The sequence below is a fragment of the Gallus gallus genome, chromosome Z (genome assembly GCF_016699485.2).
Source record: "Gallus gallus isolate bGalGal1 chromosome Z, bGalGal1.mat.broiler.GRCg7b, whole genome shotgun sequence".
NCBI lineage: Eukaryota > Metazoa > Chordata > Aves > Galliformes > Phasianidae > Gallus > Gallus gallus.
Window position 1 is genome coordinate 19082045 of NC_052572.1, and position 16422 is coordinate 19098466.

The 16422-nt window shown below is 35.0% G+C and overlaps 1 protein-coding gene across 9 annotated transcripts in view; it reads right to left on the reverse strand.

The window, feature by feature from the left end:
- Window positions 1–16422, reverse strand: part of PDE4D (phosphodiesterase 4D) — a 586915-nt gene that overhangs the window by 289816 nt on the left and 280677 nt on the right. The gene's annotated exons all lie outside the window — the stretch shown is intronic.

Below are 16422 nucleotides of genomic sequence, written 5' to 3' on the forward strand. Positions count from 1 at the left end.
CCGTGACACAGATAATAGATCATAACCTGCAATGAATTACTCCTTGCATCTTCCATTTTTCTTGGTTTTGTATCAGTCTACCAAGATGTTAGAATCATGTTTCTTAAGCCTGAGGAAGAGTATTAGTGTTTCATCAGACTTACAATAAAACATTTTTTTAAAAATGATTTCTTTGTGTTTTTTCCTAAATAAACTTTTTTTACGTCTAGACTTCTGAATGAGACAAACATACTTGAAATACTTGGTTATATTAAAAATACCATTTTCTAAAGCAAATGACCACAAGACAACAGTTTTTAATTCCAAACTATTCCTAGGAACTGTGTTGTACAAACTCTGTGAATAAATCTGTCTTCCTGGTATCTTTTAAAATCTAACAGAGTGGGGGGAAACTTGAATGTGTTTCTTGAGCTCAAATTTCATTGCATTATGTAGCTGATTTTTTGTACTAACTTATATTTAGAAGTTCATGTAGTGTTCAGTATTTTTGATAGATACTTCAGCTGCTGCCAGATAAATGCATATTTCCTGTTACAGCTATAGATTTCACCTTCACTGTACACATTTTGAATATCAATCTGCAGTTCTATTACAATGAAATATTTCTTAAGTTTTTCTATATTACTGCCTAAAAATTGACATTTTGGTGACATTCAGTAACCTTATAATATTCTCAGCTACCAACGTGCTACTGCCATCATATCTTCCACCAACTGATACCCCAAACATAGGACATTATTTGTTGGCAAATTACTTTTCCAGTGATTAGATGACAGACAAAATATTGATACTAAACTATGCTATTTAAGGTGTTGCATTTAGAACTGTTGTGGTCAGAAATTCTGTATCTCTTATGTCTGTGGGCAGTTATTCCTTTTATATACTATCACAATAGATGCAATAGTAACAAAGCATGATTTCTATAATTTCATCAATTTTACTATCACTAAATAAAAAATATTGCATTTACAAAGAGGTATGTTTTCTTCCCTCTCTTTTTGCAAGAACATTACATATTCTTAAGCATTTTGGGCAAGTAAAGACCAAAATATACTAAAACTAATGAGGAAAAGCTGGAGATGAGATTGTATCCTTAGGACAGAAATAGGGAGGATAAGCAAAATGGAAAATATATGAAAATATTAAGAAACTGTAGTAGAGTGATAGATTGTTTTTTTAACATAGCCTTTTAAAGTACTAGTTTACCATGGTAGTTGACAAAAAAAGATTAATATCAGGGGAAACTTGCCCCACATGTATTTCATGGATTTAAAATCAGATAAGTGTTTGCAGATTAAAAGCTCTCCCTTTCATTAGCATCTTCTAATATTTTTCCATCATTATCCTTCTACTACTTTTTCTTATAAGATTGTTTTCTCCAGTGCCATTCTTCAATGAATCTTGACTATACTATCCTGAATGCTAACAGAGCAAGTTTTAGACATAGTAATTAAATGTTACATCACAACAAATATATGCAAGGACCAATAAAGCTACCTGCCTATACACAAACAGTGCACCTTCATTAAGATAGTGTATTAGGAACCTTGCAAAAGACATCATATTCTATAAGTCAGCGATCTTCCAGTGGTCCTAAGATTTGATCATAGGACTTGATAAGCTCGTACATTATTCACACACTATATATTCGGAAAATATAAACCATGCCAGGGGGTGGATCAAGCTTGGATCAAGAGGTGGACTGTACTGATCCAGATCAGTAGACCACTGTACTTTTTGGGAGTTAGTGATCCCATGTGACGCTTAACCTAAGCACATTGTGGCCTTCAGCCTGGGCTGTCCTGGCACAAACCTAGTGGCCACTGGATAACCTCAGCCAGCTCCTTGTAACAGAAGAGCCACACAGTAACAGAAATTACACCACCTATACTGCCTTGCTTTCATCTAACACTGAAGCAAGAAATTCTCACGAGAACATCCTTTAGGAATAGAGCCGTACTCTTGTAAGGAAATTATACAATACCTTTAAGGGTCAGAAGGGAAAGCAACTCTGTGGATAAGATCTGCCTTGCTTTATACTGTGTGATGTGGGAAAATCCATTTGGGCTCCACCTGATGCTGAATGAACACACTCCAGTATCTGAAGAGACATCTACTTGCTACCTATATTCCTCATTTTATCTTTTTAAAGCAGTTTCTGAACCATTTACTTGCAGGCCTTTCTTACTGAGAGGAAGGAACCCTGCACCCTTTCTCCTCACCACATTCCTAGCGCAGAAGAGATGAAGACAACACACCACACAAATTTCGACATAAAACACTTGCAACATAAGTTAGAAATGGACAATTAAGACTCCGCAAACCTTGTGGAGTGATGTAGCAAGGAAAAGATAAGTAGGGCAGTGACTAAGGAGATGAGTGCTCCTGCCTTTTACATAGAATATTCAAAACTTGAAAGGAATTTCTTTAGCTTGAAATAAAAGCATTCTGTAGCCTTAAAGTCTAGGCCTTCCTGGGGAGCAGTGGCTTCCAACAGCTCTTGACCCACATCTCACACCAGATGTATAAGGTACCACAGGAACATTATCCATGTGGACCTTAAGTTGTACAGAGGTGATTGCCTTCTGCAGAAAACTGCTGTAGTCTCTACTGTGGCCACACACTGGAGGCAGGGGCTAGCTGTGTGCACTGTTTAGGAAGCATTAAATCCTAATACCACTACTGAAAACTGCTTCCTAAAACTTGGACAGATCGTGGGTTGCCAGGTCTATATTTGTTATGAGAACTGCCCTGTTAGCTTCCACATATTACCACTAAAGTCTGCTGCCGTTGTCCTGTTGGAGGGTTTTGGAAGTGTGCGAGTTTAGATGTGCTGCCAGACTCCTCTGAGAAATGGAACAAGTACAAGGGAAATGGTATTTCAAGCAGTATAATTCAGCTAAAATTGTGCAGAATTTATCAGAAAGAGGAATTCTTCTATTCAAAGGACTTTGAAGTACAGATAAAATTTAAACATCTTATCAAATTCAGAAGCAAAATAAAAACAACAAAGAAAACTATTGCACAGTACACTAATTAGAAAATTCAAAATGCTTTCAGCTGGGTATGGGAAGAAGTAGCAGGATATCAGATGTAGATATTTCCTCATTTTGATACATGTGATAAGGATACATCCTATTTTTCTAAAATAGAGTGCAGAAGCAAGATTGCAAGGACAAGATGTATCAAATATTAAAGATAATTCAACAGAAAAGATCATTATTCTTTGTCCTCATTCTCTACAAAATGACAGTTGGAGCCACTACTGCCCAGGTTGTTAGGGGCTAAACAAACTAAGGAAGTGCTAAAAAAGACCCCATATTTAGGTTGCTGTTTCACTAACATCAATATCTAATTGTCCATCATTAGATAAACCAACTCTAACAAACCCATGTTAAAACCTCACTGTAGCATGTGCAGGGCAGGAACTTGTAACTGGGCTTTCTAGAGTACATGCAAGTATATTTTCAATCAATAATATATCAGGAAACTTAAGAGACTAGATTATTCTCCATTAATAACTTCAGGAAGCTTGGGTTTGTTCTGGAAAGTACAGAAAACATTAACATCTGTTTTCCCTCCAAATGACAATTCTAATTTCCAGAGAGATTTGGATATCCAGGACCCTACATTTGCCCAGTGAAAGCAGTTTTCCTTTTCCCCTTTTTCCATAAGGACTTGCTGTTCTCTCTTCATTGCTCAGGATGCTGGATGCTGCTAGGCATGCACAGTCCTTGCAAACATGCTGTATGCAAAACAGTCTGATACTATCTGCACCAGTATTTACTGTACAGCAGAAATTTCACATAAAGTCTTTTGGAAAATACTGTTAACAGATGTAATGACAGTTTATTTAGAAATAAACCTTAGACTCAATATTGTTATCCTCTGTTTGTGAATCTATGAATAAAACCATACAGAAAAAAATGGAAAAATATTTTTTACCATCTACGTTAACTTAAAATAACAATACTCCAGGAAATCACATTTTGTTAAATGTATAACCTTCCTTTTTGACTTCACATAGATAGTATTACACAGATGAAAGCAAATAACAATAATGGTTTATACTTTGGAATTTCCATCCAGGAACACAAAGGCACTAGTATTTTGCTATGAAAGGACTAGGAAATAAGACATGACTTTACAGCTGTGTATAGTTCATGAAAGCAATATCATTATTTCCCTCCTGGTAAAATTACAATAGATTCCTGACAATCATAACCTAGAAGAGAAAGCTCCATCAGAACCCTAGTAAGTACCCATTTCTAGGAGTACAAAGTCCCCTAATGTAGGATTTTACTGAATGATCATGTGCCTTCTTGTCTCGTTTTTCTTTGCTTAAATTTTCCCCACTCTTAGTCATTCAAGAAAGCTCCTAAGAACTTAAATGAAAAATAGTAGAAAACCTGTGAAAATAAAATGGTTCATTTATTTGGTCCTTCGGGAAAGAATCTTCGGTTTGGCTCCAGGATTTGTTTCTGAAAAGCCAAATATCACACAAAATTAACACAGAAACATAAACCCAGGTAATTTATCCACTGAATCTTCTGAAAAAAAAAAAAACCAATGATATGATTTCATATAGTCACTTGCCAACATCAACTGTGTGTTGGTTGCCTTGAAGTAGCAGTATGATGACTTACTCAGTGTTCAGCATCCCTAGAACAAAAGGGCCTTTAGAAGAAATAAGGTTCTTTGAAAGCACGGGAATGATAGAATTCCCATCTCAGCCCTAATCCAATGAATTGCCGCTCTTAATATCTTAAATTCACTGTCTCCTGATATAATTCTCTTTCCTTTTGTGATCAAACCGCAAACCTCTGTTTGAGCTTTTTCAAAAGCTATTACACCTTAGATCTCTCTTTTATGTGTCACTCTATGATCCCTATCTGACATAATTGAATTTTATTTTTCCTAGAGCAGCAATAGGTGCACAATATCTGCTGGTAGCATCTGGAAGCAACATAAATTTTGTAATAGTAATAATGTATAATAGTTTTCTTATTTTGTAGATTATTTCAAGTTGCAACTGTTACTGCCTCCTATTCATTGAGTCACAACTGAATATTAAGAGGCAACTAGCACCACTTCTCTTCCCCCACATAACGTCCTTTGATACCATCACATTTATCTGAAGACCTTTATCCAACACTGTAGTACAGCATTATTGTTTCGCTTCCACCATCTTCTCACCAATTTCCTCTGTAAATATTTCAGTGCTGCTAAAAGAACAGAGCTAGGTTCAGCATAGCTGCTGCTGAAGCTACTTTGCTGCATTCATCTCTCTGCATTATAATGCCTACAACCTTATTTTTATATGACTAGCTCTCAATATCTGCTTCAGTATGGTTCTCAACTTAAATCCAAGAAATCTTTGATATTGGTACATCTCACCAGTGAAGACTGTTTACGAACTCGCTCAAGTGAGCTGACTGACTGAACCCACTGTTCTCTAGTACTATATACTTGTACTGAGAAAAGGAAAAAAGTATTCCACCTCTCTGCCAGAGAAATACATGTTGTTAAGACCATTTGTCTGTCTCCTACACATTTCCAAAGCACAGAATGTTTCTCTTCATGTCCTCACCCACGTGTATGTTGGGCTTCTCCAGTTCCAAGCACTGGAATGGACTGCCCAAGGAAGCAGTGGAATCCCCATCCCTGGAGGTAATTAAGAGAGTGCAGACAGGGCACTGTGGAATGTGGCTCAGTGATAGGATTTGGCAGGTCACGTTGATTGTTGGACTTCATCATTTTGAAGGTCACTCTAACTTAGATGATTCTATGATTCTACAAGTACTACTACGCAAAATGGGCACTCAAGGTCTTAGCACTCTGGGAATAAATTGCTAACAGAAGCAAATGAGCTTTTAAAGTTGTCTTTCAACGTACACGAAGGCTTAGGGAAAGAATGGCAGTCAAAGCATTTGTATTATTTTCTGGGCAAAGTAGCTAAATTCCTGCCTTGCAAAAATAGTCTCAGTCTGTATTCTAAGAATAACAAATATAGTTATAAAGAATAAATATGTTTGTTTCAGCTCCAACTATTAAAATCCATTTTTTTAAAAAGATGCATAGTTTCTAACTGCCGGCTTAACAAAGGGAAAAAAAAAAAAAAAGAAGAAGAACATTGAGTTTAAAATGTGGCTACTAATAATACATTTTCATGGTAATAGTCCCTAACAATCTAAATCTCTTTTTGTTCACTCAGTGTCATAAGGCTTTCATGATTTAAAGCACTACACAAATTAGTAGTTTTGACTTTATTTGTCAGTCCGCAGAGCTCTTGTTTTCCTATTTATAGCAAGTTCTATAAGGAGGTATGATGCATGCTGGAATGAAATTTAGTTTGAGACATCAGTAAGTGTAAAGATTTTATCAAGGACAGTAAAAAAAAAAAATTCAAAAACCACGGCAGCAATTTAAGAAAAGAAAAGAAAGGCTATGGCTATATACCAAACCCACTTTATTGCTATTGATAGATTGGAAAGATGCTGATGGCAACCACCAGAGCACAATAGTGATCACAGCCTTTATTCCAGGACTATAAAAAGCATCTTTAATTCCAGGGAGTGTTTCAAGCATTCTTGGCCTCAGTAAAAAGGGCAATTAACAGAGGGAAAATAATCAGAGCATCTCTGGTCCAGTGAATAATTAATTATAGAGATGGAAATAGTTCCCTTGGGAACTCTCTCAGACCCCCATAGCAGAACAAACGACAGGCTACTGGTCAAGGCAAAACCTTGATCTGGGCCATGTAGTCTAACATGGAAAATTTGTATTTCCTCCCTCAACTCCCCAGCTTAATTAATTTGCAACAATATGAACAAATTTGAGCCTTACCATGCATCCTCCTACTCAGCACTTCTGTTTCATGTTTGATGTTGTGTGTTCACTGGCTTTGTTTCTTGCAGCCCTTTCCCCTGTCCCCCTTATCCTTAGATACTCTCTGAAGAGGTACAAATTCCCCTTTCTCCAGAGAGTTTTGCCTACTCATTGTGAAGTGGTGAGTGAGCAGCCTTCATTCTCATAGTTTGGACACAGTTTCCAATAGAATTTAACATAAATAGGCAGAAAATCACAACCAAAACAACAATTCATCCAAGACATATAATTTTCTTTAAAGAAGAGAGGGGAGCTCCCTATTATTACAAGGTATGTTACCTCCTTGTGTTCAAGAAGCATTTAGACAGTGCCCTCAGACATATGGTTTGATTTTTCAGTAGCACTGTGTAAAGAATGGAGTTGGAAGCAATGATTCTTGTGGGTCCCTTCCAACTTGGGATATTTTTTGATTCTATGATACCCAAACATTTCAAATATTCAATGAAATACTGGAAAACTTTTCAAAATCTTCTGCAGCTGTATTGTCGAGAGTAATAGTGACACCTAGTGACCAGACAGAAAATCACAGCTTCGTGCTATACAGGACTAAATACACACATCCAACTCAACACCTGTGGCAGCTATACATTCACCAGAGATAAACCTCATGCATAGGTATTTACAATATTTGCACGTCATTGTGCTTCTTGTATTAGAAAGAAATTGTAAACCAAATAAGTCATAAAATTGTTTAGCTTGCTAGCAGCACATACAGTTGCAGTTTTAATTTCACAAAAAATCTCTCGTACTGTACCTTACCATCTTATACTACAACACGTGCAAAGAGCAGTAAACTATAAAATGCACTTCACAGAGGTTTTTGTAAGACCAAGACTAGCAAAAATGGGTGCGCTATTTAAGGTGTGTTTTTCTTTTCTTCTTCTTCTTCTTTTTTTTTCCTCCCTAATGTGAACACTACATCAAGAATTTTCCGAGTTCTGCTTTATTACGTAATACCTAAAAATGATGCAAACACCACAGTTACAGATACGAATACATGAGCTCAGGCAACTCTAACCTCTGTAATTTTTTTCCAAACTGTTGTGGGTTCTTAATTATTTTTTACTTTATCACCTCTTAGAGGGCTTTGTTTCCCTCCCAGTATCGTGGACAGATGATTGATTTCTGGAATATCAAATCTGTACTGACATTTCTGCATGGCATTTGTTAACACTGATAGCAGCCTACAAATGCCTTTTTACATTATGCATCTTTTTTCAGCTTTCAGCCTGTCAACATGAAAGCAAAATATTGTGTAAAGCAACATTTGTATTATTAAGCAGTTTATGTTCTATTAATTACTTCATACAACAAAGAGCTGCATCACACTGTAATGCAATAGGCCCTATTGCACCATTCAGGATTCATTTCAAGCTGTTCTTGATTGGAAATTTGTTATAGAAAATAGTAATTCTTATTTTCACAACAGCTACATAATCTAATATGCTTTATATGTCATCTTAGAGTTCTGTCTTCTGATAAACCTTAAAATTTATCCCCAAGTTTGCTCCCGTACTGTTATGGCAATGTAAGCTGCTATATTCTTGTTAAAAAGAGATTGCGTGTGCTATACTGGACATTTTTGGTTTGGGAAAATACTAGAGCTTATTTCTACAACACAGCCTTTTCTTTCAGAAGTATATGTCTGAATTCCACTGTATAGTTAAGGAAGTTAAATGTTTTTGTTACTGCTGTTCTGAATAATAATACAAACAAAAGGTACTGAGATTTCATGCTGACCTTAGGTCATCTATGTCCTGTTATATGTGCAAAAGGGCTGAAAATTGCTAAAGATAGGCATTTAGAAGTAACAGCCTTATTCATATGTGTACTTATTCCCATTAATAGAAGTGTATTAGAACTTTTGGTCTTCCAAGTTTGCACCAAGTTTTATTAAACACTGCTACTCTGTGTGGATTGAATGAATTGCTAAATACATCTTCTTTCATGTTAATCTCATGCTGACTCCCAGAGCTGCCACAGAGAACTTCAGAAGAAGCAAACAAAACAACTCTACAAGTAAATTCTAATTATAGTTTATTTGTTTGTTTGTTTGTTTTTAAAGTAGAGATGCTTGTCAAAATCATAGCTTCTAGTTTAGGGGCTTCTTCAGCTCTTCTGTATTCTCCCCTATCTAAACAACCACCGTTAAATTATTGATAATGTAGATTGCATTACTTAGATAATGTGATGTTTCTACTGATAATGGAAAATCTGAACCACGAACTTAGGTGAACCTTAAAGATGATGATGTAATGACATAGTAGTAAGAACAAAAGGAAGAAGAATTTTTAATTCATTTCAATGTTCTTCAAGATCAACCTCATGTTATGATGCCAGTCTGTAAAGAATACAAACTTATTTCTGTGAAACTGGTCAGTAAAACCAGCAGACAGAGACACTGGTTAGATGCCCGTGGTTCAACAATGCATTTATATTCATATTTTAGCTTGGCACAGGAGTGCATTTTCAAGCAAGCCTACTTTTACAACACTTCAGTTTGCACAGCAGAGAAGTCCTGAAGCACAAAAAAAATCATTTGTCTTTACAAATGAAACCAGAAGCACTATGTACACGCTGCACTGTGGTCATTAGGATCTAATTAGAGTTAACTTGACATAAATCCCCTGAAACACTGGCAACGTGGACCCTGGCTTCTCTTCGCACTGTAGTTAATTTCCCATTACAATACCTTATTTGCTAGTTAAGATACTTCTGTAGAGCCTTTTAAAGATAACAACCCCTCTGACAATCATTCAGGATGTCTACGGTGGCACATGTGGAAGTCAGTTTTCTGTTTTATCATATACTGTAATATTGGAGATCAACAACATTTTAGCAAAAAAAAAAAAGACTGTAATACTCTGCTAGATTAAGTGAATTTTCTAGTCTTCCTCCACACCAAACCCCGAACACTCAGAGGTATCTAGATATAGGCGCCTTCTTCCATTCTTTCCAGAGAGAGTAGACCATACTCCCAAGACACAGGCACAGAAACAAGTTTCTGTGGCATGTCTGTGTCTTTTCTGGAATGGAACCTGCTCTTCCATAAATGTCCAGCGATCTTGGCCAGAGTGAATTTTGGGATGAACAAAAAAGAAGTGAGCTTGCCCTTGCTGTTTTTCTGACCTCAGTGCTGCAAAACACCCACACACGTGACATAGCTGTTGATGTCCCTGTTCAATGCAGGGGAGTTGGACTAGATGACCTTTAAGGGTCCCTTCCAACTCAAATGATTCTGTGATTCTATGATAATTTTTTGTTGTGTAGTTTATGAATATCTGTGGGTGTCTGAATATTGGGCCGCTTCCTAAAGCAGGACACATATAGTCAGGCATGAATCTGTAAGTTTCAAATAGAAATGAAATAGAAATTTTCAGTCCCGCACCTGGCATATTTACTTAGTTTTTTCTCTTTTTCCTAACACACAGTGGAAATGTAATATCTGCCATTATTTTGTGTCAGTTGATGTAGTACGGAGAATGATTTGTCAGAATTACCAAAATTTGCTTAGCAGTATGCAGAGTATTTCAGTTTCATGCATTTCTATAGGTCTAAAAATATTAACATGTTTTACAGATTCAATAATTAATTGAATTATATATCTTAACCTTGTATCTTAGATATCAATAGCTTCCAGTGTTACACAATCATACTGTTTCCTTTAAAAATCTTGATATAGTTTGCTAAAATACATCATTAGACAACAGAATACTGATCTCTACACAATCCAGACAGTCCCAGAAATCAGATTTTTCCACCAAGTTTCACCATCTGTCACAGGTATGTTGCTTAAAAATCTTATTTGCCCACAAGCTTCAAGAGCTCTAGAGGAAAGATCACAGAAACTTATATTTATCAATTTGATGTTATAAATCTTGATTCAGGTCTGCAGTGATAGTACTGAATGTAATTTATTTGACTTAGATTTGCAGTATGCTCTGGAAAAGTCATGTGTCAGTATCATTACTACTTGAAAGCACTGTGAAGTAAATTGTCTACGTATTTTCTTACAAAAGCTCTAATTACTCCGAACTTCTGCAAAAGTGCTATGAATACAGATTTGCCATCACCCAAAGCAACACATGTATGGACAAAGAATAATGTGCAGATCTCATACCAAACCAAGAGAAATCAGCAGGTAGATTTCATTACATGTAATAGAAGTTCCTTACACGACGAGATAAAAATTTCAAAATATTAAGATTTTGTGTGTACTCACTAGACATCTGTGTTTAGAGAAGGGCACAATGCAAACACTCACCAGATCAGGTAATTCTTCATAAATAGTACTTACCTATAAAACAAACAAACAAAAAACAAACTTAAATATTTATACAGATGCATGTATATTCTAGCATTTTAAAAGACGTCAGAGGAGATATTGTACTCACTTCTACAAAGGGTTTCAGTAAAAACGTATTCCTTGGTCTACAACTTCTTATACACCATTGGCCACGTGCATTCACATGATTTTAAATATTCTTTAATTTTAATTCTCATGCCAGCCTGCTCATAGCTTTGTTTTCATTTCCTCCTCATCAGTTTTAGAAAATCACCACATTTGATGTCTAAAAAGATTTCCTATGTCTTGCTACATTAAAATTTTAAGATACAGTTACAATGCAAAAAATATAAACTTTTAGTTAAAAAATAATGATCCAATAATAATGGCTGAAAGAATAAGCTAATTCACCTTCCAAAACAGGTTATTTTAAAAAAGAGCCAAATCTTTTCATTTTAATATGTTTTTATGCTTTTAATTTTGGATGAAGCCATTCTTCAATTCTAATTGCTTCTAATATCAAATACAAAGTTCCAATATTATAAATATTTAGCACCATTTTTTTGTTTGTTTCTTCGTTTATAGGTCATAGTCTTTAATCACATATTGCTCACCTTTAACAGAAAAAAAACCAACACTTAACAACATGGCACATTAACTGACTTGACAACTTCACAAAATCAGTCAGTAATCCAACCAAAATAATAATTTGGTTATCAAATGCCTAGTCATGTGATATAATGGAGAGTGGATAAACATGATTAATATTTGCCCTTTAGATTCACTTCATAACATTAAATTATGAGGCACAAGTTTTCAAGTTATTTGAGGTAAAAAAATAATAACAGAAAAAGTTTCTTAGGAAATTTCAGGAATTACTAAGCTGTGAATTGCTTGCCTGTGCTTCTGTCCTTACACAAAGGTCAACAAAACACAATTGTGTTCTAGAAGTATGTAGAATATGCTCTAGAGCACTATATACAAAAAATAAATTAGATAATTAAATAATAAAATAATAAATAATTAAAAATTAACCAGCAAGCTTTATGTTCAAGTAATAACATTATAGGGTGAGTTCATATATTGATACAGGTGTTCTAAATTCCTTTTTTGTTCCTGAAAGCAAATGTTTCCATATCTATGTGTCTGTAAGTATAATAAAATCATTTGTTTCTAATCCTCCACAGTAACAAAAATGCCTGTGGATTTGCTAGATACCAAAAAGGTTTCAGTTTCTATTAAAAAAAGAGATAAGAATGAGATTTGATATGAGAGGCCTTTTATGACACCGGAGAACGTCAGACTGCTTTATTTGTTTTGCATTGTGTTTTATTGGTTGCAAGATACTTCTGCACAACAAAATACAGTGTCAGGGTTTACATCAAACCAAACTATATGCCATATTTACGAATTAGCAGTGAAGCTGCTGCACTGGGCGTTGTTATTCTGTTGCCCAGTAACCTGATTACCACAGCAGTTGACTTTGCTTTTTCCTTTTCCTTATCTAGGCTCAATAACAGAAAAGCTCCACTTCTGCCGACCTAGGAATTCTGTGGTTCAAGCAAACATGCCCTTCCGTGCACGATGTGCGTAGCAAAGATGAATAGAGGTGGATGCATTCTCAGAAAAAAACTTACAGACTCTTTTTATCACAGTCGTGATAGATAGCCAGAATAACGGCCAGAAAGCCATAAGACAAAGGTATCTTGTGATGCAAAGACATTATCCCAAATTCAAAACCTGAATGTCTTAGAGCCTGCAAAATGGTAGACTGCCCTGCTCCATTCAGCTTCTCTTTATACTTTGTAACTGTAATCCCAGTGACAGCAAGCATTTGAACTGAAAAAAATCTTGGAGATGTTTACTCAAGGCGGGTAATGAAAATGCTTATAAGAGAAATGCTGTTGGACACCTAAAATCGTTGGACAAAATTCTCTATTCAGAAGGCGATATGTGATATTTTACCTTAGAGTCAATTAAAACTTTGTAATTACAATGGTTCAAAAGTTATAGATAATGATGATCCTTATACTGCCACCTGCCTCCATAAACTGAGATTTGAATATAAACCAAACATACTATAGCAATATAAGCTGATTGCTACTGTTACGGTTTATGACATTTACGTCTATAATGCAGCCTCATCTTGACAGAGATTATCTTTTATATTTCAACAGTGAAGGAAAAGAAACAGCTTCAAAGATACCCTTGAAAAAAAAAGAATATATAATCTACTACTCTTTCAAACAGAATCTTTAAAAACAGTAAATAGAAGCTGCAAGAGTTGCAGTGAACTCCAAAACTTCCCTGCTCAAATTACTGAGCATTGGGGAAAGCTTTAAAAAGCATCATACAATATAAATTCTAACAAATGCCTTTATTTTGAGAGATACATGGACAGTTTCTACCTATCATTTCTCATGAAAAAGATACTGAAATTTCTAATTAATGCTTATTCCATAAAAATGAATGTTTGCTCTCTTAGCATTAATTTTTGAGAATTATTTAGGTCAGAGAATAATGAAATGAAGGATACTGAAAGCATGAGATGCTTTAATAGAAAAGAAAAAAATCCCATAGCATTTGAAGATTCCTGGAACAACTGATTTCAACTTCTTTACCATTTTCCAACATATCATGCCCCCTAGCCTTGGTAGACTGACAGGTGTGTCTGCTTAATATAGCTATGGAAACTTCCTATCTATGTTATGGAAAGCTCATCTGCAGAGAACGAGAGACACCCTAATTGCTCATGAAAATCAACAATGTTATCACATTACTATTACTGTCCTACCTGAAGGCTAAAAGCCAGCTCACAGAATTGCACAAAGCACTCAGTACCAATTACTGAATGTAACCAGACATAAATCACTTAATGATTTTTCATACCAAGGATTTAATAAAAAAAAGACTCCCCCCTCCATCCTAGTTCTCAAAAACTCAAAATAAGATTGGAGATTGGGATCACCATTTATCAGTTTTGAAATACCCTAATCCAATTGATCCTGCACAGAAACCTACACGAATATGAAATCACATATCTCACTATTCCTATGCCTAACATTGAAATCATATAATTGTTAATTTAAGTACATACCAATGGCAATGTTTAATACTATATAGTTCCTGGATTTTTTTTTTTCAGCTTTCAATTACTTCATCATTTGTAAGTCAGTGTCTTCCAGCTGAAATAGATTGTGTTTTTTATAAGTAATGGCAATACTACCTACACAGCTGTGCCAAGAATACTTGCTTCTAAGACGTGCTTTTGTCATTCCATTTTTGTATCAAACCAAGTACATTTACAGATGTTGAGGGCTTACAAATAAAACTGATGATTCCAAATGTTTTAAATATGACTTTTTGAGACAAAGAGTACATTTTCCACATAGTACTAAGTAAGCATTTAAAGTAACTAACATAGCTATTTTAAACATAAACAGCATCTTTCTCATGCTATTAGGCACAAATTATTTAGTACAACATATATTCTCTTCTCATACAAGCCAAAGTGCTGTGGTTTTAGTTGTTAACTGCCAAGTATGGTTTTCCTCCTGCCTGCTCTTTCTTTTTCTTAAACATTAATCTTAGCTTGCTTTTATATTAGTCAAGAAATCAAGAATGTATGCATTTTCCCATTAGCAAACAACATTAACAATAACAAAGAAATTAATTTGGAAGATTATGATGACTGTGCCTAAGGTTTACCAGAAATTAAATTACTTTATCCAAATGATTCATGTTCATTTTGTGACAGTAAAGACTTAAAAACTCATTGCAAACTGCAGTTACTGATTAATATAGTTATACAAAAGACATCATAAAGAAAGCTGGAAAGAGCAAGCACGTGTTTTTCTGTATTGACTTTTAAAACTTTTTGAAAGGTATTTTTAAAAGTGTAGTTTGGAAAACATAACAATAAACAATTAAAAATAAAAAAAAAACAAGCTCTTCACAAAACATACAGAGTTTTACATCAGGAGACAAGAATATGATGTCAACAAAATAACTGTGCAATTTATCAGATATAACAATAAATAAATAAATAAAATAGACATAATGAAAACAACATAAAAAGAACTATGAGTTTAGCCTATGTAAAGGACTAAGTCTACTTCAGTAATCTTAGTCAGTTTGCTCTCCTATGAACTATTAAAACTGGAAAAGATATTAAAAAATTAATGAAAATAGATGGAAAATTATACCTTCAAGGATTTTTTTCCCTATCACATTACTTTATCAAAGGCTATATAGATATTATTTCCCCTTATTTTTAAAAAACACCACATTACCAATTCACAGATATGACCCTGCTGACACACTTGCATTACGCAACTTTCATCTTAATAACACTGGAAGCTCACATGCAATCTGCTATCTCATGTATTTCCTCTAGATCTCAGAGCATGTGAACACTATAAGCAAAGTAGGACTGAATAGTAGCTGAATATTGTTAAGATAAATATTCTTTTTTTTTTATGTAAACATAAACTTCTATCTTCATATCGATGGCATTCATTGAAGTTGCTAGCATTCCAATACAGATCTTTCTGCTGCTATTTTCCTCCTCTGGAACTACAGGCAACAATCTAAAAATCATCAGAAGTTGAACTGTGTCGTGTGCTAGTGCATGAGATCAATTAATCAGAACAGCAGAGAGAACAGATGTTTCTGAAAGTCCACAGGATGCCCTCTGTCACTGAGGGTGGTGATCAGTTCAAGCACAAACTAAACCTTAGGTTTTAAAGGAAAAGGAGATTATACAAATTGAGCTAAAACTTCTTCCTATTATTAATGTATGAAATTCTCTACAAAACGAAAAATACACTTCCTCTCATCCCCATAAATTGCTTCCCAATATGCAGTTACCTCAGCTGGAGTTAGAGTCTTATATTAGAAATCCAACAGCATGACAGTTGAGAACTCAGATATTCTTAATCCTCCTGACATTCCATAACTGCAGATGTATTCTTTATCTCTATTACTTATTAGTAAGTAAAAAACTTTTCTGAGAAGCAGTCGCAGAAATTCAACCTTACAACACATGTAAAGCAATCTTACGATCTTCGTCCATGAAGTAACTGTCTTTGTTGATGAGGAGAGAGCAGTGGATATTGTGTCTCTCTTGACTTCACTAAAATTTTCAGCGCAGACTCCTACAAGATCCTTACAAACAACCTAATAAAGGGAGAACTGAATGAGCAGATAGTGAGGTGGATGGATTGCACCCTCAGCAAGTTTGCTCATAA